At 36.5% G+C, this 23,351-nt stretch overlaps 1 long non-coding RNA gene across 2 annotated transcripts in view; it reads right to left on the bottom strand.

The window, feature by feature from the left end:
- Nucleotides 1–23,351, bottom strand: part of LOC110345201 (uncharacterized) — a 332,723-nt gene that overhangs the window by 118,198 nt on the left and 191,174 nt on the right. For both annotated transcript variants that reach the window (XR_015449796.1, XR_015449800.1), the window contains one exon: nucleotides 10,310–10,406. This is a non-coding gene — a long non-coding RNA (uncharacterized LOC110345201). The remainder of the gene's footprint in view (nucleotides 1–10,309; nucleotides 10,407–23,351) is intronic.

The raw sequence follows: 23,351 nt of genomic DNA, 5'->3' as shown, positions 1-23,351 counted from the left end.
GAATTTGGTTATTTAGTCTAGAAAACTTTTGATGGAGTTCTTAGGGTCTTCTATATAATCATGTCATCTACAAATAATGACAATTTGAATTCTTCATTTCCTATCTTTATTCCTTTTATTTCTTTCTCTTGTCTAATTGCCATGGCTAATGTTTCCAGAACTATATTGAACAAGAGTGGTGATAGTGGACATCCTTGTCTTGTTCCTGATTTTAGTGTGAAGGATTTCAGTTTTTGATCATTTAGTATGATATTGGCTGTCAGTTTGTCATAGATGGCTTTTATCAGATTGAGGTAGAGATCATCTATTCCAGTTTTTTGTAGGGTTTTATCATAAATGTGTGTTGCATTTTGTCAAATGCTTTTTCAGCATCTATTGAGATGATCACATGGTTTTCTTCCTTGGATCTATTGATATAGTGTATTACATCTATTGATTTGTGTATGTTGAACCATCCCTGCATCTCTGGGATGAATCCTACTTGATCAGGGTGTATGATCTTCTTGATGATCTTCTGCATTCTGTTTGCTAGTATCTTATTAAGGATCTTTGCATCTATGTTCATTAGTGAGATTGGCCTATAGTTCTCTTTTTTGGTTGGGTCTTTCTCTGCTTTGAGGATCAAGGTGATGCTGGCTTCCAGGAATGAATTCTGAAGTATTGATTCCCTTTCAATTGCTTTGAAGAGTTTAAACAGTAGTGGCAGCAGTTCCTCTCTAAATGACTTATAGAATTCAGGGGTGAAGCCATCAGGACTTGAACATTTCGTAGTTGGTAATTTCTTAATTACATTTTCAATTTCATTGATTGGTGTTGTGTTGTTTAGAATTTTTAGGTCTTCTTCATTCAACTTTGGTTGAATGAATATATCTAGGAATCTGTCCATTTCTTCTGTTTTTTCCATCTTATTGGTGTATAGGTTCTGGAATTAGTTACTGATGATCCTCTGGATTTCTGCTGGGTCCATTGTAATTTCATCCTTTTCATTCCTAATTGCATGGAATTGGGCCTTTTCTTTCCTTTTCCTGATAAGTTTCACTAAGGGTTTGTCAATTTGTTTATTCTTTTCAAGAACCAAACCTTGGCTTCATTGATTTTTTTGTATCATTCTCTTACTCTCCATTGAATTGATTTCTGCTCTGATCTTTATAATTTCCTCCCTTGTGTGAGCTTTGGGTTTGTCCTGCTCTTCTTTTTCTAGAAGTTGAGGTTCAGCATCAGGTTGTTTAATTGGGCTCACTCTGTTTTCCTAATATGAGTATTCACTGCTATGAATTTCCCTCATAAGTCTTCTTTCATTGTGTCCCATAGATTCTGATATGTTGTATTGTCATTGTCATTTAATTGAAGGAACTCTCTGATTTCTTCTTTAATTTCCTCTGTGCCCTATTGATTATTCAGAAGTGTGTTGTTCAATTTCCTTGTATTTATGAAATTTTTGTGGTTTCTTTTGCTATTGATCTCCAATTTCATCACACTGTGGTCTGATAATTTACAGAGAATAACTTCAATTCCTTTGTACTTACTTAAACATGTTCTATGAGTGAGTGTGTGGTCTTTTTTGGAGAATGACTCATGTGCAGCTGAAAAGAATGTGTATTCTGATTTTGTGGGGTGAAACACTCTATAAATATCAATTAAGTTCATTTGTTCAAGAGTTTGATTGAGTTCTAGTATTTCATTGGTTTTTTTTGTCTAGTTGATCTATTTGTGACAGTGGGGTATGAGGTCCCCCACTACAATTGTATTAGTGCTTATTTGATTTTCCATGTCCTTTCGTATTTGTTTTATATAGTTGGGCACACTAATGCTTGATGCATAGATATTTATGATTGTCATTTCTTCCTGTTGGATTGTTCCCTTTACAAGGATGTAGTGTCCTTCTTTGGCTCTCTTAATCAGTGTTGGTTTCAAATCCACTTGATCTGCAAAGAGGATAGCTACTCCTGTTTTTCTTGGGAGTCCTGTCACATGGAGTATTGTTTTCCACCCTTTAACTTTCAGTCTGTGAGTTTCTTTTTGAATTAAGTGTGTTTCTTGTATGCAGCATATTGTTGGATCTTGCTTCTTGACCCATTCTGCCAGTCTTTTTCTTTTGATTGGTGAATTGAGACTGTTAACATTAATGGTTATAACTGATATGTATTGACTTATCCTTGTCATGGTTTTTTCCTTTTTGTTGGATTCTCCCCCTTTGCTTTAATTTCTTGTCATGCCCAATGGATTCATTCTGCTGGGCTTCCTGGGGTTGTGATCCTCATTGTCTTTTCCTAGGATATTGTTTAAATTTTTTTGGAGTACTGGTTTAGTATTCATGAAATTCCTAATTTGCTCTTTGTCCTGAAAGAATCTTATTTCTCCATCAATTTTGAAAGATAGTTTTGCAGGGTACATCAATCTGGGTTGGAGGCTGTTTTCCTTTGGGGCTTGAAATACATCTCCCTAAGCTCTTCTTGCCTTGATGGTTTGTATTGAGAAGTCTGCTGTGTTTCTGATGGGCTTTCCTTTGTATGTGATTAGTTTCTTTTCTCTAACTGCTTGTAGAACTTTGTTCTTCTGTTGGATTTCTGGAATCTGAACAATTATATGCCTATGTATAGATTTTTTTTAATCAAGGCTAGTTGGAGTCCTATTTTCCTCACTTATCTTTATGTCAAGTTCTTTTCGCCTGCTTGGGAAGTTTTCTGCCATCACTTCTGTGAACAGTTTTTTTATGTTGTCTGCACGCCCTCCTGTTTCTTCATTGACTCCAAACAGTCTTATGTTATTCTTCTTTGCATTGTCTAGCAGCTGCTGGATTGATTTCTCATAGACCCTTACTGTTTTAAAGAAATTTTTCTTTTCCTCCTCACTAAGTGCAATCTTATCTTCTATATCTGAAATTTTGTCCTCACATTGGCTCAGTCTGCTGCGTAAATTTTCAATGGAGTTTTTAATATCCTGGAAATTTGTTTTGCATCTGTTTTCTGGATTCCATTTGTTTCCTATGTTGGGATTCCATCATGCTCCTCAGTTCCTCTATTTTTTGTATCTGTGTCTTCTCTAGGTTTATTAATCATGTCTTGCACTATGGGCACAATCTCTGCTGCCCTCTGAGAAATTATTTCTGATTTCATTTTTTCCAGATCCTCTTTTGTTGCAAGTTCAGGGAGTCCAGGTGGTTGATTATCAGAGTGTTCATCTCATTTCCCTTCGGGGTTGCTTTAGATGATCTGAAAGTCTGGTTTTGAGACTTGTTTACATGTCTTCTCATTTCAATGGGGGGAGGGAGGTGTGCTGCTGGCACCCACGCAGCTCACCTCCTTGGCACTGGGGGCAGTACTATGGTGGCCTGGAAGGCTCACCTCCTCCTCGATGCTGGGGACTCCTCCAACTTTTATTCATGGTAATACTGGAAGAGCTATTCAGTCACTTCAGGCCTTGGTTTCTGCACAGTTGGTAGAAGTTTCAGTCCATAATTGGCTGGGTCTAAGGCAGGGTTGCAGAGAAGCAACCCTCAATATTCCGTTTTTATGGAAATTGATTACAGTACTTCAGATATTGTTGCCATTGTTAATTTACCTGATAAGCATGCTTTGCAGGCTCTCCTCTGTTAAAGCAATGTAAAGTTTAACATGCAAGCATTTAAACAAGCATTTAATATGCAAGTATTTGGCATATTCTGGGGGCCAAATCTGAGCCACTTCTAATTGTGTAAGAAAATGTGTGTGGGGCAGATAGGTTCATATGTTTGCATATTGTCTCTCTTGGTGTTGAATAGTTATGACAGAGTCTACATGGCCTGCATGCCTAAAACATTTATTATCTTGTCCTCTTCAGAAAAAAGATGCCAACCTTTTAATAAATAGAGAATGTCCAGGATGCAGTCATTCCTGGGAAACCTGTGCAAATAGAATCTCCTCTGCTCTGCTGAGAATGGTTCCAGAGGGTGGATGGCTAGTAGCAAAGTTGAATTTTTGTGTGAGGAAACCTGAGTGATTAGGTCTCTTGTCAAAGCACAATGTGAGGGGCAGTCTCTGCAGCTGACATGCTTTTCTGAATCCCTTTGTATTATCCAGCTTCCTCCTTCTCCCCAGGGGCTTACATTAAATCTTTTTCTGAATTTTAAGGCTTTCATTGCCTTTGTTGTCAGTAACAGGAATTTACTGAGTCCCAATAAAATAGTGACTCAGCCCAGGTGGACTGCAAAGATGACTGTGACAATTCAGCAGATGCCTGGACCATAACAATGGGCTTCTTACATGCAGCTATTCTAATTCCTTTCTTCTTAAAATGAAGAATTCCTAACTCCTGAGCCAAATTGGTCAATTATTCAGTATGCAGCAGAGTGGAAATTCTACAATGCCACAAAATATCTGAGCAACATTTGTTTCCAATTTCTGTTGTTCTTCCTGCCATTAAGGACATTCTTGTTACAAAGAATTCTAGTGTCAATATGTTTTCATAACAATAAAGTATAAAGAAATTTGGAGAAATCCAAAAATGTTTTCTAAATACATAAATGTGGAATTTTTATACCATTACTTGTTTTTACTGCATAGCATAGTACACATAGAATATCAAGATGTCATAAAAACCAAATGATAAAATCTACATCTATTGTGAAAAAAAGAAACACACAAACAAAACAGGAAAGCATCACAAACAATACAGTATCATATCAGTCTTCTGGTAGCCAACAAGACTTAGCAATTAATGAATCATATTTTTGTGGCAAATGGTAGGACATGGTTTTTGGCCATTCAGCATGATTCTTTTATAACTATTATGTTAAACTAAATGACAGACTTTTATTAATATATTATATAATCCTAAACACCATGTAGAAGCAAAAAAATTAGAGGATAATTAGCCATAAAAGAGCCTTGGGAGTGAGACAATACTGTTTAATGAGTACACATTTATTTCTAAAAATTATATTGGGAGCATTTCAAAAATGCACAATGAGAAAACATTTTAAGCAAGCACATATGTTTCAATTCAGATTTGTATGACAGATAAAATAGGGAGTGTTTTCCTTGCAAAATATTTCTTTGTGAAAAGGTTTACTAGATTCCTTGTTTAGAAAAATGAGAAACCCTGATACATTTACTTTTTTATTCAATTCATAAAATTTGTATTTACTTTCAACTTTTTAGAATACTTTGTTCAGTAAGAGGGTGTACCTTAAAAATAGAATCTTTCAAGGACCGGGGTTTAGCTCAGTGGTTCTGCCACCTGCCTTGCAAGCACAAGGACCCAAGTTTGATCCCTGTTACCAAAAACAAAACAAAACAAAACAAAACAAACCTACAAATTTAAAAAAAATAGAATCTTTTAAATTCACAATTTCAAGGAAAGCATAGAGAAAGTCCCAATTCAAGAGAAAATAAAGAAAAGAACTAAGGAAAAAATGCATATATATGGCATGTTTCAGGCAGCTATTGTTGCAAGAAGAAATTTTTAGTCCCTGGTCTGGTGACTTTTAACATTAACATCTATGCCTTACTCTTCGTGAGGAAAATATTAGATAACATAGATTAAGTGGATTTTATTAATTGGAGAACATCACATATTTATTAGGCAATGTTAATAGAAAACATCATTAAGATATTAAGGAAAAAATTACTAAGTGAGGATGCAGAGCCTATTAAATCATTCTACAGAGAGTTATTTGTTCCATTTGTTGTTCCTGGGGCTAATTCTAGATTTAGATCAAATGCCTACCATTTTCTAAATGGAAATATTCTGCTATTGGACAATATCAATGTTTATTCCACAAAGGTAACTTTATACAGAAACTTTGTTAAGCTTCTTTGTGTTGCAAAACTTGGCAGTGGTTCAGAAGAACAGACGTTTCATGCATGGGTAGGGACTGATAGAGTATAAATGGAGAGGAATGTAGTAGTATCTGTGAAAATCAAAATGGTCTCATCTTTGTACATAGACATAAAACTTTTAGAATTTACTGTGAGGTTATACTTGCAGAGATTCATTATTAACATTTTTCTCTTGGTCATCTTAATGAGTATAAAAATATTAACCATGCTGTTACTTTAATAGCTTATATTAAAAACATCAATGATCTTTAATAAACTCATAAACAATGTTACTTAATGATTGGTTAAATAAATCATATGTATTCAAACAACAGAATTCTCTGCAGCTTTTAAAAATAATTCATCAGTCTATAAACATACTAAGGATAGCCTGTATAATACTAGAAGGTGAAAAGTGCAGAAAGGAAAAAAATTTGTATATATGTATGTGTGCATTTGTGCATGCCTAGAACATACCTGAAAGAATTACATAAGCACTGAGAAATGTGGGGCAGGGAACTAGGAAACTGAGACAGTATGTGGGAAGACTTGTATTTTATTCTATATTCTTTTGTTCACTTGGAATTTTGGTTCATAAACATACTACTCAAAAATAATTTTCTGTAAAAAAGCTGGTACATGTGATTTCCTATTATAGCTCCCGGTTATTTCAATGGTTATTAATGGCTGGAACATTCAGAAAAATCCACAACTAATAAAAAATTCTATTATAACTTCTTTTTCAGAAAATATAAAACATAACATTTCTTATGTCTGGAAAGCTGACTTTTTTGGAACAGTTAGGCTTCCAAATTAGATTTTCACCTCAAATGGGCACTTAAGAATTTTCAGATTATAACAGAGACCAAAACAAATGGAAAAAATTTTGTCAAGGTTCTCATTAGTTCCGTGCTGTATGGGGACATCAGAGAAAAATAGTTCTCCTCAACCTGCTGGGAGGGAGTAAAACAATCCAGACAGATTTGTGTAATCCTGGTTAGGACTCAGTTCTCTCTAGGACCAGAGGAAACCCATGACAAGACTATGACAAGAATAGTGTATTGTCAGGGCCAGAGATTTAGCTCAGTGGTTCCACAACCTGTCCTGCAAGTGCAAGGTCTCGAGAGGGACAACAATGTGATTATACTTAAGATCACTGAATAGCAAATAAAATTTTATGTTATGTATATTCTAACAAAATCTCAGATCCAATCAAAGCCTGATATTTCCCACCCCACCCCCAGCAGAATTCAGTCACTTGTTGTTGTTGTTGTTGTGAAGGAACTTAGACTGAAAACTGGAACATCCATTAATTGGGGAACAACTCCTGACCATTATCTGTAAGATAAACAGCACATTGGGAGTAGAGGATTTAGGGAAGACCATGAAAAATATAGTCTTTTCTTTATAAAGCTTTTATTCTTGCCTGGGAAATAGCTATCTAGCCAATAGGTGTAGAATTAAATGATTCATTAAAACAATAATAAATGATATAAAGGTAAATCAGGTCCCATGACAGTAGGTGATGGGTAGACATGGCCTCACCTAGACTTTGGAGGCAGCTTCCCTGATAAAGTGACATTGAAGCTAACACAGGAAAGATAAATTTGTACCTGGCCAAAAGAGGTGTCAGGGGGTGGTGAAGCATAGAGCATTCCAGGCAGAGAGAACCACATATGTAAAATAAAAGACTTTTCACAAAAAGTCCAAATCCTGGTGGTTCTTTATGGGGACTGCTAGAAGCCAGTGGAGGGCACAAGCAGAAAGAGGCAAGACATCATAGTTTCTGGCAGCCCCATGCCCATGCCCATTTGCCATCAACACTAATTTAAAGGCTACACAAAGACACAGAAAAAACAAGTGTGGTTTCAAAATAGGGGAAAGGTGGATTGTACAACCCTCCATGAAGTGATAATATCTGGACAGAAGCAGAGACTTTGGTAGCTGAAGAAAGCACAGGCATTCCAGGTCCAGAGACCACTTAAACAAAGGCACAAGCCTTGGGAGTGCCAGTGGCAATCAGGGACAGGAAGTAGTCCTATTTTAGTGGAGCAGAGAGAGGACAGAGAGGACAAAAAGAGGAAAATGAGAATGAAGATTAAAGATACAAAAGAAAGTTAAATATAGTCTTTGGCCTGTTCTAGAACAGCAGGTCGCAATGCCCCATCCACTTTGTCCCTGGATCCCACCTATTTTCTTCCACTTAAAAACCAGAAGAGCAGATCCCACTCCCCTTTAGAAAATCAGTGTCACAACTGAGAGGCACCTAGTTCTCCAAAGCCTAGGTCATAGTGCCCTTCCTTCTGATTAAACAGATTTGAGGCTGTGACAAAATTAGCTGTGGAGTTCTAGTAGTGGGAGGGGCAGAGCCCGTATGACACAGAGATCCTACATTCCAGTAGGCCACACTTGCCTCTCTGAACTAATGGTGCAATGCAGCCTGTTAAAGGGTTTGGCTGAGAAATTGTGTGCTGCTAGGTAGGCAAGTAGGTAGAAGCGTTCCTAGTGGTATGTTTGACAGCCTCTGGCTTGGTAATGGAACTCTAAAGAGCACTGCCTTATGTGTTTACCTCAAGCTCCAACAGGCTTATCTGTTGCTGTTGTCTATAAACACTCTCTGCCAGCTGAGTAGCTTGTTTTTCTAGATGGAAGGCTAAGTGTGAACACATAAGAATTTCATTAATCTCTATTTCCTGATATCAATGAATTCTTTTCTGTAGAAAAGTGCTGCCCCAGACATCAACCTACTGGATGCAAGCACCCTTCACCAACACAGTAGAAACCCAGCTACAGTTTCTTGGGATGCTACATCCTCAGGCACCCACTGAAGGGTCTCTGTCATGCTGGCTGGGAGCCACCAGTGCTGGGAAGAAAGAAGCACAGAAGCAGAGTGAGCTGTGAACCTAAGGAACTGGGTCTGCTAAAATAGGGGGCTCCATTTCTCCAACAATATGCCTGGCACCATGAACTGTAGTTCTCCCACCATAAATTGTGATTCTGGAAAGAACTATAAAGGATTAGCTCAGTGCCTTCATTCCACAGATGATGTTATCAGACCCTGACAGAGGTGACCTCTATGTAGAGAACATAGACAAGGGTTTCTGCAACTCAAGGTTGGGTTTTTCAAAATTCATGTTTCCATCTGGAAAAGTTAATCGCAACTAGCACATTTGTAAAGCTGGAATTTTGACCCATTTTGATCATTGAAAATCTAAAAGAAAACCTTATAATAAGATCTCTTTGGTTAGGTTTTTAAAACTGAAGTTGTGGGGAATTACATCAAAGGCATTTTCTGGTAACAGAACATAGGTTTAAAATTACAGGCCTTTTTAAAAAATTGAATGGCTTTGAGAATTAAACATAAAAGGAAATCATTCTCCTGGCCCATCTAGGGACTTAGCTGTCCACTCCTGGGGGTTGAAATTTTACCCAGAAATTTTCCAGGTAACTTCAAATCAACAGGGCAATTGCCAGAGATCCTACTCTCATCCATCTCGGCACTTCTCCCATCTTACCAGTAGAACTATTTCACAGATATTATTTTGACTGGGTAAACAATTAAATGCTGAGCCAAGGAGCATATCGTGATGGCATATTTTGTTTCTTAGGCTTTTTCTCCCATAATTAACTCTTTTTCTCCCATCTTTGATTATATGAACCATGTGTCAAGTGTTTCCACAACCTGAAACAGTTCTGTAAAATGCTTCTCAGTTTGGTTATTCACTAGGATAAATCAGATAAGTGTTAATTGCACTTTCCTCCTAGAGGCATCCTTTGGGGTGCATTTTATATTACTTTACCATGACTTAAATCCTTCCCTATAACACCAGTTAAGACTTGTAAACTTCTTTTCCAAGCCTTACATCTGAAGACTGCTTATTAGAAAAACCATTGTCATGATGCTCAAATTCTAGACATAATTCTTCTCTAGACTTCTAGGAAAATAATTGTTGGAAGAAGTAAGGGTTCCCTAGTGACTTAGAGCTCTTTTGGCCTTGGACTTTGTGGTGTTCCCTGACTTGTCTGCCCATAAAGTATAAATGAGAAAGAATATAGAGGGCTTCAGAAATGAAGGCTTGTTTAATCTTTTCTCTGCCACTTCATGCTATGCCACATAAGGCTCATCTCTGAGCCTTCTTGTACTCACTTTGTGAAGTGGAAGCAGTAATATCATTCTAAGCACCAAGAAGATAATTAAATAGCAAACCACCTAGCAGAGATCCAGCTGCATAAATGATTCTAAATTAATGTTTATTGAATTGAAAAGCACAAACTTATTCGTCAAAATTCAGCCTTCTGCCAAGACAGGCCTTAGTTGTTCTCTTGAGAATACAGATGTAAAGCCCTCAGATATATAGAACCAATTTGCCAGCCTTCTTAAATCTTGTCTTTTAAGAGGTACCTAAAAATAGCAAGTAAAATGATCCTAGGGGACTTTAATGGTATAGTTAGAAATACTTCTGTCAAAGCTTTATCCACAGGAAATTTGAACAAATAAGGTGGTTTCTTACCTGTGTCTTTGTGTCTGGAATTATCTGCCTGGATCAAAAAGAAAAATAATTTTCCAATTTCACTTGTCATCATTATTTTTCAGTATGAATCAATAACCTGTGGAATAAGAATATGGAGAGTTTAATTTGCAATGCCAAACAAGAACCAACATTATTTTTAGTCAACTAATCACCTTTTCATCTATTATTTACATCTTTAAACTGTTAGACCCAAATTGAAAGTCACTGTGTCCGTGTTACACTTCTTCTGACCCTCAAAGTCTGTTTCTGAATCTATGCATACATGTGTCAAAACATCACATGGTACCTCATAAATATGTACGTGTTTACATTTTTGTGCATAAGTTAAACACAAATTTAAACTTTAAAAAAAATTTTTTGAACTGGAAGGCGTCTCTAATACCCAAGATAACCTTCTTGAAGTAGAATCACATTATCTTTTGAGACTTGTTCCCTCCAACTATACCAAGAAGTCAGGCCCAACCCAGCCTGTCCACTCTGTATTTGGCCAGAAATTGGTCATTCTGTTTCTGGTGGGATGAATTTTGACAAGAAGTCAACCAATTCTTACAAAAATAACAAGACACTATCTTCAATGGAACTCAGAAGTAGCCCCTTTGAAATCTATTCAAATGATTAATGAAGTAATGATTTTTAACACATAAGGTAGCCAAACCTTAGAATTTACTCATTGAGCCTAAAAATCTGAGAAATTTCTCTAAAATCCATTCCTTTTTGCCCTCTGCAAAAATTGTAACAGAAAAAAAGCAATTTATTATGACTTTCCAATGACTTCCAGAAGAGAATTTGGATATGATAATTTTCTGTTCTTCTGGATTCTATATTCTTTTGTTAGCATAGTTGTAATAGAAAATCGAAGAAAATTCAGAGTCACAAATAGCATTTATATGACCTGCCAGCAACTAGTCACGTGGCATGTAGAAGATACTGAACTTGGATTCAGTCCCTACTTGGTTGTTTCTAGTTCTGGGCTTCCATTTTCTCAGAGGTCTGAAAAATGTTAGTATTTTTCCCAACACAGACTTTAAAAAAAAAGATGTAATAGGGTACTATAAGTGAAAGCAATTTATGAAATGTGGAGATTTTATTCTATTATAAAATCCTAATTATTGTATTAATCATGTCCAAAATGAATGTTTTTCTTCATGTATTTTTTTCATTAAGTTTATTTATTTTAGATATACAATATGATGGCATTCATCATTGAGAATTTGTACCTTTACATGATATATCTTGGTTCTTCCTATTTTTCCCCATTACCCTGCCCTTCAACACCTCTACCCCTCCCTATTTACAAAGACTTTGTTCCTGTTTTTTTTTCTTTTCTCATATTTATTCCTTTCCTTTCCCCTACCCCTTTTACATCTCCTTCCCCTTTTGACCTTTTCTTCCTATTTCATATTATCTATTACACACTTTGATTCTTATTTACACTTTCAGTTTCTCGCACCAGAGAAACTATTTGGTATTTGCACATGTGTGCCCTATTTATTTCACTTAAGAGTATCACCTCAATGTGTATCCATTTAGCTATAAATGTCTCTAATTTCTCATTCTTTATGGCTGAGCAGTACTCCATTTTATATTTAAAAAAAAAAAAAAACTTCTTTATCCAGTCTCCAGTTGATGGGCAATTGGGCTGTTTCCAAGTTTTAGCCATTACAAATTGTGCCACTATAAACATGAGTGCACATATATCATAGTGGTATGATTCTTTTAATTCTTTTGGGCAGATACCCAGCAGAAGAATAGCTGGGTCAAAGTGTTTTTTATTTGAGATGAGATGAGTCAGAAAGATGAACATTTATTTATTTTATTTCTATTAATATATATTAATTGTACATATCAATGGGATTCAGTGTGATATTTCCAAACATTCATACATTATGCATTGATCAAATCCAACCTCCCTTCCCTTCAAACTTTACACCCTTCCCAGTCTCTAGTAATCACTAGTCTACTTTCAGGAAGATAAACATTGAAATGGGTGTTTCTCTAAATTACTTTGAAGAGCCTTAGATCACACCACTGCATCAAGGTGATACTCATGCAAGCCACACACAATGATCACCCTGGGCTTTAGAAGTGATGTCTTGGGTTGAATTGGGAAAGTCGGTGCCCTTGTATCCTGTACTGTCTTATTACATGGCTACAGCTAGCCTTACTTCTCCAAACCCCATTCCTCTTGCTTAAAGCAGGCGCCACACTTTTGTACATTAATTACATCCTGTAATACAATTGGCACATGATGAAAGATTATGTTTGTGCTTTAACAACCAGGCAATGCGTCAGTCACAGTTCAATTTTCTGAGTTTTAACCAAACTTAAGAGTAATCTACTTTTGTTTGGTCCTTGGTTTTGGTTTTATTATCTCTTTGTCTCCCAGTCTCTGTCTTTTTCTCATGCAAACACACACACACACACACACACACACACACACACACACAAAACCAATCTTTTGTGTCTTCTCAGATTTTCAGTTAGATTGTTGACTTTGAATCTGCTGATCCATAATTAGCCATGTAATATTCCATAGTTCTTCCCAGGAAAATTTTGACTGTAGGTACTAGATTATTTTGATCAATGTGTTATCTGCATATAGACATTCATCACAAAAGGGAATTACTCATTCCTGGAAACAGATGCCAAATCCCTAATTTAAAAACATCAAGTGAGTAATTCTCAAAGCATTTTTTTTCTCCTTCAATAATTATCTTGGAATAAACAAAGAGCCTTGCAAATCTAATTCAAATTGTTTATTTAAACTTCACCATCTACTATATGCTATGGGTTTCCACCTGCTCCCAAAGTTTTTCATGACTTGCATGAACCTTTATTTAAGCTAACTACTCATGTGATACAGAACCCATTAAAATGAAGAAATAAACCTTGCACTGATTTCTAGTCCTAAATTGGCCCAAAAGAGAATACAGAAATAAACAATGCCTTACATCTCTTTCCTTAAATGTGTATTGACTGGATCCAAATGGCCAGGCTTCCTACCTAGAACTACATATTTAATTGTGACAAGAAAACAAAGAAAAGCAAATAGCTTGAAGGACTGAATCTGTGCAGTCTTTACTGAACCATTCGTGCTACTAGTGTTGTGTCTGATAAGCAAAGCACATTTCCATTACCAGATGAGGCTGCTTACAAGAGAAGAGGCACAGAGAGCTAAAAGTATTGCACACCCAGTAGCAAATAGTAGCAAATAGTGTTGACAGAGTAGTTGCAAATATGTATCCAGCCTACCTGCAAACTACAGGTGCAAACCAAAGGCCTCTGCCTCCCCCCAGGAAGTGATGAAACCATCTGTGGAGCTACTGCTGCTTGGAAGCAGCTGAATACTGGAAACCAACCAGGGACTATTTACCAGACAGACAAGTAGCACTGAACACAATCTCTCTACACCAGCCACAGTTCTCTTCATTGTGCCAATCCTTTGAGATTAAATAGAATTTACTCAGGTCAAGGGACAACCAGGAATTTATACCCTTCATAATTTTAGCAATGAATAATGATTCATGAAATTAAAAAATGAATCACATACAAGACAAAAAAAATGAAAAAATCCCATTTATAAGGTAAATTTTTCTCAATCAAAAGATGAATATCTTTTTTTAATTCTGCAAACTGTTCAGTTGTTTCTTAGGGTTTTTGTTTCATTTTCTCATTTTGGAACTCTTAACACCTATTCAAGAAATTTTCTTCCATGGCTCTCTATTGCTCACTTAAATTTCTAAACCTCTTTGTCTACATTTCTGGTCAATTTTTTCTTTCAGTTTTATCTTCTAATTTATAATTTCTCTTCAGCTGTGTCTACCAGGGCAAGGACAAGGATAAGCAAGCCAAGGGTCAGGGAGCAAAATTTAAGAAACTACTCACTCTTAGGCTTCTGCAAGTTGAAAGTTGGCACCTGACAGCCTGCACCTCCTTACATTTTGCACCTGGGTGCCCCTTGCCTAACCCTAGTCTTGCTCCACATATCTACTCTACAGTTTACCTTATTACTTACAATTTTTATTTCAATGAGTACACTTTCACTTCCAAGGTTTTTTAGATTTTGATACCTATTCATTCTTGATTAATAATCCTTTGTTCTCATTTTCTCTTTTACTTATTAATGATTCCAAAATACTTGCCAGCATTTTTTTAAAATAAAATACTACATTATTTCTACTTCCTCACATGTAAATCTACAAATTCTTGGGTCTACAGGCAATTCATATGACAAAAAATTTCCTTGTGTTTTATCTTTTTTGGAAGTCTTTTGCTGCTAAACTCCCATTGCTGTACACATTGCTGTACAGTGGTTTTAGGGCTGGTGGCTTTACTCTGGCATTCCAGGTTTGTGTCATGAAGCCACAGGAGAGAATCTTACACCAAGCAACCACTGGTAGTGCCACATGGTGGGATACAGCTATGTGTAGCAGGGTTTGTCTCCCATTCTCGTATAGAAGTCTTTTCCCTAACCCAGAACCACAAGCAATTGGGTCTAATTGGGAGTAGTTAATGGAGTTTTTCATGCTCAATTTACTGTTGGAAGCCGTAAACACTGATCTCAACTTTATCTGGGAAGCTGGGTTCAAGTGTTCTGCCATTTGTGGGATGAGCAATGCTTTCATCACCAAATACCCCTTGAAATTCAGCCACCACTCCATGTGACTTTTCCCAGGAGCCAACTGCCTTTAGCCTTGGTTCATGACTCTAGGTTCCTGTTAGTTTCAGATACTGTATTATCCTCTTTTTTTTTCAGTGTGATGATATTTACTCCCAAAAAAGTAAACCTGTTTTTTAAAAAATAATTTATTTTTGTTAAAAGCCATAGAAAATGTATGCTCATTTTTCCATCACAAAATCTAAAGATAGATAGATAGATAGATAGATAGATAGATAGATAGATAGATAGATTTTTGTGGTACAAGAGATCGAACCCAGGGGAGCCCCACCACTGAACTACATTCCCAGCCCTTTTTTATTTTGAGACAGGGCCTCACTAAGTTGCTCAAGCTAGCCTTGAACTTGTGATCCTCCTGCCTCAGCCTGCCTAGTCACTGGGATTATAGGTATACACCACCATTCCCAGATAAGGGGATAAGTTTTAATGGAAAGATTTTACAACCAATAAATCTAAATTCCAATTTGAAAGATCTAGACTAAGGCTTGTAGAAATAGAGTCCTCCTTAATTTCTAGAAGCCTCATATTAGTCTTCAGAGTTTTTCATGTTTTGGGCTTTTAAGGGCCTTTACCCTCTCCAGTGTGATTATAGTTGTTTCTATTGTTTCCCCTAATTTTGTATCATGAGATTAGAGTACATTGTCTCAGAACTGAGCAGTGTTTACTTTCTGTAATCTTGTCAAGGCCAGAATATCAGTTACTGATTTTTGCATTAAAAATGGTCATAACAGTTAGTAGCTTATCTAACAAAACATGTACATGAAAATTATAAGATAATGATGAAAGAAATCAAAGATCTAAAACAATGGAAAGATATACTGTGTTCACAGATTGGAAAGTGTAATATAATAAATGAATAGCCCAAACTACTCCATAAACAATACAATTCTTCTCAAGAATTTTTGGAGGCATAGAAAAACTTATTCTAAAATTTGTATGAGAAGGAAAAAAAAGCTAGACTGACTAAACCATCTTGGGAAAAAAAAAGTGAGAGGAATCACTGTACCTGGTAATAAGACTTGCTATACAGTTATAGTAATCAATATTATATGCTATTAATGAAATAACAGACATATGGATCAAACTCAAAGAAACCAGGAATAGATTCCAACTGATTTTTTTACAATGGTTCAAATGCAGTTCTGACTGGACAATCTTTCCAACAAATTGTGCTGGAACAAGAAGTTCCTAAAATGTGACATTACATTAACATAACATCTATACTCTACAAATGAACTATAACCTAAACCTCATGCAAAATTTACAAAAATTAATGACAGGGAACACATATTTAAATGTAAAACATAAAACTTTAACACTCTTGGGCCAGGCTCAAGGTCCCAAGTTCAATCCCTGGTACCCCCCCCCCAAAAAAAAAAGAAAGAAGAAAAAAATTTTAACACTCTTAGAAGAAAAGTCTTTAGAACATAGAGCCAGGTAAAGAATTTTCATACTTCACACCAAAAGCACAATCTGTAAAAGAAAGAATAATAAGTTGAACTTCATCAAAATTTAAGGCATTTGCACTGCAAAAGAGTTTGCCCAGAAGATGAAAAGATAAGCTAAAAACTGAGAGAAAGTATTCATAAGCATATATCTGACAAAGACTAAACAAATCTGGTACATCCACATAATGCAATGCCACTTAATGATAAGAAGGAATATGCTACCAACTCCTGCTACAACCTGGATGAACTTCAAAAGCCTATGTATTGTATGACTCATGCACATAACATGCTTGAAATGACAAACTACAGAAACAGAAAAAGGTTGGTGATTTCCAAGGAAGAGTGATGGAACTATGGTGGGTATAAATTCTCTTGTACAGAAATATTTGCCTATGCAATTCTACATGTGGGATAAAAGTGCATGAAGCCACACACACACACACACACACACACACACACACACACAGCACAAATGAATTCAGATCTTAAAGCACAGTGAAAATTGAATAAGACCTGGTTTCCTAACGTGTATTCACTGCTATGCATTCCCCTTGTAAGACTGCTTTCATTGTGTCCCATAGATTCAAATATATTGTACTGGCACTATCATTTACTTGTAGAAACTGTCTAATTTCTTCTTTAATTTCTTCTGTGACCCCTTGGTTGTTCAGGAGAGTGTTATTCAATTTCCATGTGTTTGTGGGGATTTTGTGGTTTCTTATGCTGTTGATCTTCAATTTTATTGCATTATGGTCTGATAATATACAGGGGATAACTTCAATTCCTTTGCACTTGCTTAAACATGTTCTGTGAGCGAGTATGTGGTCTATTTTGGAGAACGACCCTTGTGCAGCTAAAAAGAATGTGTTTTCTGATTTTGTGGAGTTGAACACTCTGTAAACATCTGTTAAGTTCATTTGTTCAAGAGTTTGAGCTCTAGTATTTCATTGCTTATATTCTGTCTACTTGATCTATCTATTTGTGACAGTGGGGTATTGAGGTTCCACACTACTATTGCATTAGTGCTTATTTGATTTTTCATGTCCATTAGTATTTGTTTTATATAGTTGGGTGCACTAGTGTTTGGTGCATAGATATTTATGATTGTCATCTCTTCCTGATGGATTGTTCCCTTTACAAGGATGTAGTGTCCTTTTTTGTCTCTCTTAATCAGTGTTGGTTTGAAATCCACTTGATGTGCAAAGAAGATAGCTACTCTGCTTTTTTTCAGGTTCCTGTCACATGGAGTGCAAGTGGTGGGAGTGTAGACTGGTGAAAGCACTGTGGAAATCAATATGGAGATACCTCAAAGAACTAGGACTGGAAGTCCCATTTGACCCCACTATTCCACTGCTGGGGATCTTCCCCAAAGAATTAAAAGAACCATACCACAGTGATATATGTGCACCCATGTTCATAGCAGCACAGTTTGTGATAGCTGAAACTTGGAAGCAGCCCAAATGCCCATCAACTGGAGACTGGATAAAGAAAATGTGGGTTTTTTATAAAATGGAGCACTACTCAGCCATAACAAATGAGAAATTAGAGACATTTATAGCTAAATGGATACACACTGAGGCCATACTCTTAAGTGAAATAAATAGGACACACATGTAAATACCGAATTGTTTCTCTAGTGTGAGAAACTGAAAGTGTAAATAAGGACTAAAAGGTATAATAGATAATGTGAAATAGGAAGAAAAAGAGCAAAGGGGAAGGGGAAGTGGGAGAGGTAGGGGAAAGGAAAGAAGGGAATGGAATTAATATGAGAAAATGAAAAAATGGAAACAAAGTTGTTGTAAATAGGGAAGGGTGGAGGGGTTGAAGGGAGGGCAGAGGAATAAGGGAAAAATACAAACCAAAGAGATTATGCAAAGGTGCAAATTTCCAATGATGAATGTCATTATATTGTATACCTAAAATGTACTAATAAAATTAAGTTTTAAAAAACTGAATAAGACCTATAGTCTAGTTCACAGTAATGTACCTGTGTCCATTTCCTGCCCTTGTTATTGAATGCCAAAATACAATGTGTCAACTATTTTTTGGTTGTTTGTTAAATTCTTTTACTGGTGCATTTTAGGTATACAACACAATTGCATTTCTCATTGGGAATTGTACCTTTACATAATGCATCTTGGTTCTTATTTTTTCCCCATTCCTAGCCCTCCCTTCATGCCCTCCACCCTTCCCTATTTACAAGGACTTTATTTCAATTTTTTCCATTTCTCAGCATTTTTCCTTTCCCTTCTTTCCTTTCCCCTGCCCCTCCCACTACCCCTACCCCTTTGGACCTTTTCTTCCTATTTTGCATTATCGATTATTCATTCTAATCATTGGTACATTTTAGGTATACAATATAATGACATTCATCATTGGAAATTTGCACCTTTACATAATCTCTCTTGGTTCTTATTTTTCATCCTTGCCCAGCCCTCCCTTCAACCCCTCCATTCCTCCCTATTTACAAAGATTTTGTTCCTATTTTTCCATTTTCTCATATTAATCCCATTACCTTCTATCCTTTCCCCTAGCCCTCCCACTTCCTTCCCCTTTGCCCCTTTTCTTCCTATTTCACATTACCTATTATACATTTTAGTCCTTATTTACACTTTCAGTTTCTCACACCAGAGAAACTATTCAGTACTTATACATGTGTGTCCTATTTATTTCACTTAAGAGTATTGCCTCAATGTGCATCCACTTAGCTATAAATGTCTCTAATTTCTCATTTGTTATGGCTGAGTAGTGCTCCATTTTATAAAAAACCCACATTTTCTTTATCCAGTCTCCAGTTGATGGGCATTTGGGCTGTTTCCAAGTTTTACCTATCACAAACTGTGCTGCTATGAACATGGGTGCACATATATCACTGTGGTATGATTCTTTTAATTCTTTGGGGAAGATCCTCAGCAATGGAATAGCGGGGTCAGACGGGACTTCCAGTCCTAGTTCTTTGAGGTATCTCCATACTGATTTCCACAGTGCTTTCACCAGTCTACACTCCCACCAGCAGTGGAGCAGTGTTCCTCTTTCCCCACAGCCCCACCAGCATTTGTTATTGGTGGATTTCATGATTGCAGCCATTCTTTCTGGAGTGAGGTGGAATCTCAGCGTTGTTTTCATTTGCATCTCTTGAATGACCAGTGATGTTGAACATTTTTTCATGTATTTATTTGCTATTTCTACTTCTTTGTGTGAGAAATGTCTGTTCATTTCAGATGCCCATTTTTGGATTGGGTCTTTAAATTTGGGAGGTCAGATCTTTTTAAGATCTTTATAGATTTGAGATAGTAGACCTTTGTCTGAGGAAGAGCAGGTGAAGATTTTTTCCCACTTTGTGGGTTGTCTTTTCACACTGCTGGTGGTTTCTCTTGCTGTGCAGAAGCTTTTTAATAAGAAGAGATCCCACTTGTTGATTGTTTGTGCTATTTCACAGGCAACTGAGGTTTTGTTCATAAAATTTTTTCCTACACCGATGTCTTCAAGAGTTTTACCTAACTTCTGTTCCAACTGGTTCAGAGTTTCCATTTTAATATTTAGATCTTTAATCCAGCTCTATTTTAGTTTAGTGAATGGCGAGAGATATAGGTCTAATTTTAATCTTTGGCAAGTTGAAAGCCAATTTTTCCAGTGCCATTTATTAAAGAGGCTATCTTTCCTCCAGTGAGGGTGTTTGGCTCCTTTATCGAAGAAGAGATGGCTGAGTGTGTCCGGTGCTGATTCTGCATCTTTTAATCTGTTCCACTGGTCCTCATTCCTGTTTCTTTGCCAGTACCATGCTGTTTTTATCACAGTAGCTTTGTAGTAGAGTTTCAAGTTGGAGATTGTGATACCCCCTGCCATGTCTCTGTTACCTAGAATTGCTTTTGCTATTCTGGGTCTCTTCTTGTTCCAAATGAATTTTTGGATTGTTTTCTCAAGGTCCATGAAGTATGCTGCTGGGATTTCAATTGGAATTGCAGTAAATCTATATAGCAGTTTTGGAAGTATGGCCATTTTCACTATATTAATCCTTCCTACCCAGGAGCAGGGGATGGCTTTCCATTTTCTGATATCATCTTCAATCTCTCTTTTCAGAAGGCTATAGTTTTCAGAGAAGAAGTCTTTGATATCTTTTGTTAGGTTGATTCCTAGGTATTTCAGTTTTTTGGATGCTATTGTGAAAGGAATTATTTGCCCTATTTCTCTCTCAGTGAGTCCGTCATTCGTGTAGAGGAAAGCTATTAATTTTTGTGAGTTGACCTTGTAACCAGCTACTTGACTGAATTTGGTTATTAAGTCTAGAAGACTTTTGGTGGAGTTCTTGGGGTCTTCTATATAGAGTATCATGTCATCTACAAATAATGACAATTTGACTTCTTCATTTCCTATCTTTATTCCTTTTATTTCTTTCTCTTGTCTAATTGCCATGGCTAATGTTTCCAGAACTATATTGAACAAGAGTGGTGATAGTGGACATCCTTGTCTTGTTCCTGATTTTAGTGTGAAGGATTTCAGTTTTTGACCATTTAGTATGATATTGGCTGTTGGTTTTTCATAGATGCCTTCTATCAGTTTGAGGTAGAAACCATCTATTCCAATTTTTTGTAGGGTTTTTATCATAAACGCATGTTGGATTTTGTCAAACGCTTTTTCTGCATCAGTGGAGATAATAATATGGTTTTTGTCCTTGGCTCTATTGATCTAGTGTATTACATTGATTGATTTTTGTATATTGAACCATCCCTGCATCCCTGGGATGAATCCCACTTGATCAGGGTGTATGATCTTCTTGATGAAATTCTGCATTCTATTTGCCAGTATCTTATTAAGGATTTTTACATCTATGTTCATTAGTGAGATTGGCCTATAGTTCTCCTTTTCGGTTGGGTCTTTCTCTGCTTTGGGGATCAAGGTGATGCTTGAGTCCCAGAATGAATTTGGGAGTATTGCTTCCCTTTCATTTTCATTGAAGAGTTTAAACAGTAGTAGCAGCAGTTCCTCTCTAAATGTCTTGTAGAATTCAGCAGTGAAGCCATCAGGGCCCGGGCTTTTCTTAGTTGATAAGTTTTTTATTATGTTTTCAATTTCATTGGTTGATATTGGGTTGTTTAGAATTTTTAGGTCTTCTTCATTCAACTTTGTTAATTCATATGTAACTAGGAATCTGTCCATTTCTGTGTTGTCCATCTTATTGGCGTATAGGTTCTGGAAGTAGGTATTGATGATCCTCTGGATTTCTGCCGGGTCTCTTGTAATTTCATCGCTTTCATTCTTAATTGCATGGATTTGGGCCTTTTCTTTCCTTTTTCTGATAAGGCTGGCTAAGGGTTTGTCAATTTTGTTGATTCTTTCAAAGAACCATCTCTTGGCTTCATTGATTTTTTGTATTGTTCTCTTAGTCTCCATTGCATTGATTTCTCCTCTGATCTTTATATTTTCCTCCCTTGTATGAGCTTTTGGGTTGTCTTGCTCTTCTTTTTCTAGAAGCTTGAGGTTCAGCATCAGGCTGTTTAATTGGGCTTGTTCTGTTTTCCTAATATGCATATTCACTGCTATGAATTTCCCTCCTAAGACTGCTTTCATTGTGTCCCATAGATTCTGATATGTTGTACTGTCATTGTCATTTAATTGAAGGAAATGTCTGATTTCTTCTTTAATTTCCTCTGTGACCCATTGGTTATTCAGAAGTGTGTTGTTCAATTTCCACATGTTTATGCAATTTTTTGAGTTTCTTTTGCTATGGATCTCCAATTTCATCGCATTATGGTCTGATAATATACAGGGGATAACTTCAATTCCTTTGCACTTACTTAAACATATTCTATGCACGAGTGCGTGGTCTATTTTGAAGAATGACCCATGTGCAGCTGAGAAGAATGTGTATTCTGATTTTGTGGGGTGGAAGACTCTGTAAACATCTGTTAAGTTCATTTGTTCAAGAGTTCGATTGAGTTCTAGTATTTCATTACTTATTTTTAGTCTAGTTGATCTATCTATTTGTGACAGTGGGCTGTTGAGGTCCCCCACTACAATTGAATTAGTGCATATATGACTTTTCATGTCCGTTAGTATTTGTTTTATATAGTTGAGCACACTAGTGTTTGGTGCATAGGTATTTATGATTGTCATCTCTTCCTCTTGGATTCTTCCCTTTGCAAGGATGTAGTGTCCTTGTTCATCTCTCTTAATCAGTGTTGGTTTGAAATCTACTTGATCTGCAAAGAGGATAGCTACTTGTGCTTTTTTTGGTTTCCTGTTGCATGGAGTATTGTTTTCCACCCTTTAACTTTCAGACTATGAGTTTCCTTTTGAATTAAGTGTATTTCTTGTATGCAGCATATTGTTGGATTTTGCTTCTTGACCCATTCTGCCAGTCTATTTCTTTTGATTGGTGAATTGAGACCATTAACATTGATGGTTATAACTGAAACATATTGACTTGTCATTGCCATGACTTTTTCTTTTTGTTGGGTTCTCCCCCTTTACATTTAATTTCTTGTCATGCCAGATGGCTTCATTCTGCTTTGCTTCCTGGGGTTGTGATCCTCAATGTCTGTTCCTAGGATATTGTGTAAAATTCTTTGGAGTGCTGGTTTGGTATTTATGAAGTTCCTAAGATGCTCTTTGTCATGAAAGTATCTTATTTCTCCATCCGTTTTGAAAGATAGTTTTGCAGGGTACATCAATCTGGGTTGGAGGCTGTTTTCTTTTAGGGCTTGGAATATGTCACTCCAAGCTCTTCTTGCCTTGATGGTTTGTGTTGAGAAGTCTGCTGTGATTCCGATGGGCTTTCCTTTGTATGTGATTTGTTTCTTTTCTCTAACTGCTTGTAGAACTTTGTTCTTCTGTTGAGTTTCTGGAATCTTAACAATGATATGCCTATGTGTAGATTTTTTTGATCAAGGCTATT

Source organism: Heterocephalus glaber, unplaced genomic scaffold, assembly GCF_053883595.1.
Source record: "Heterocephalus glaber isolate CG9 unplaced genomic scaffold, H.glaber_assembly_v1.0 deba00000809, whole genome shotgun sequence".
Lineage (NCBI taxonomy): Eukaryota > Metazoa > Chordata > Mammalia > Rodentia > Bathyergidae > Heterocephalus > Heterocephalus glaber.
Note: the sequence above shows the minus strand (reverse complement) of the source record. Positions and strands in the feature narration are given on the sequence as shown.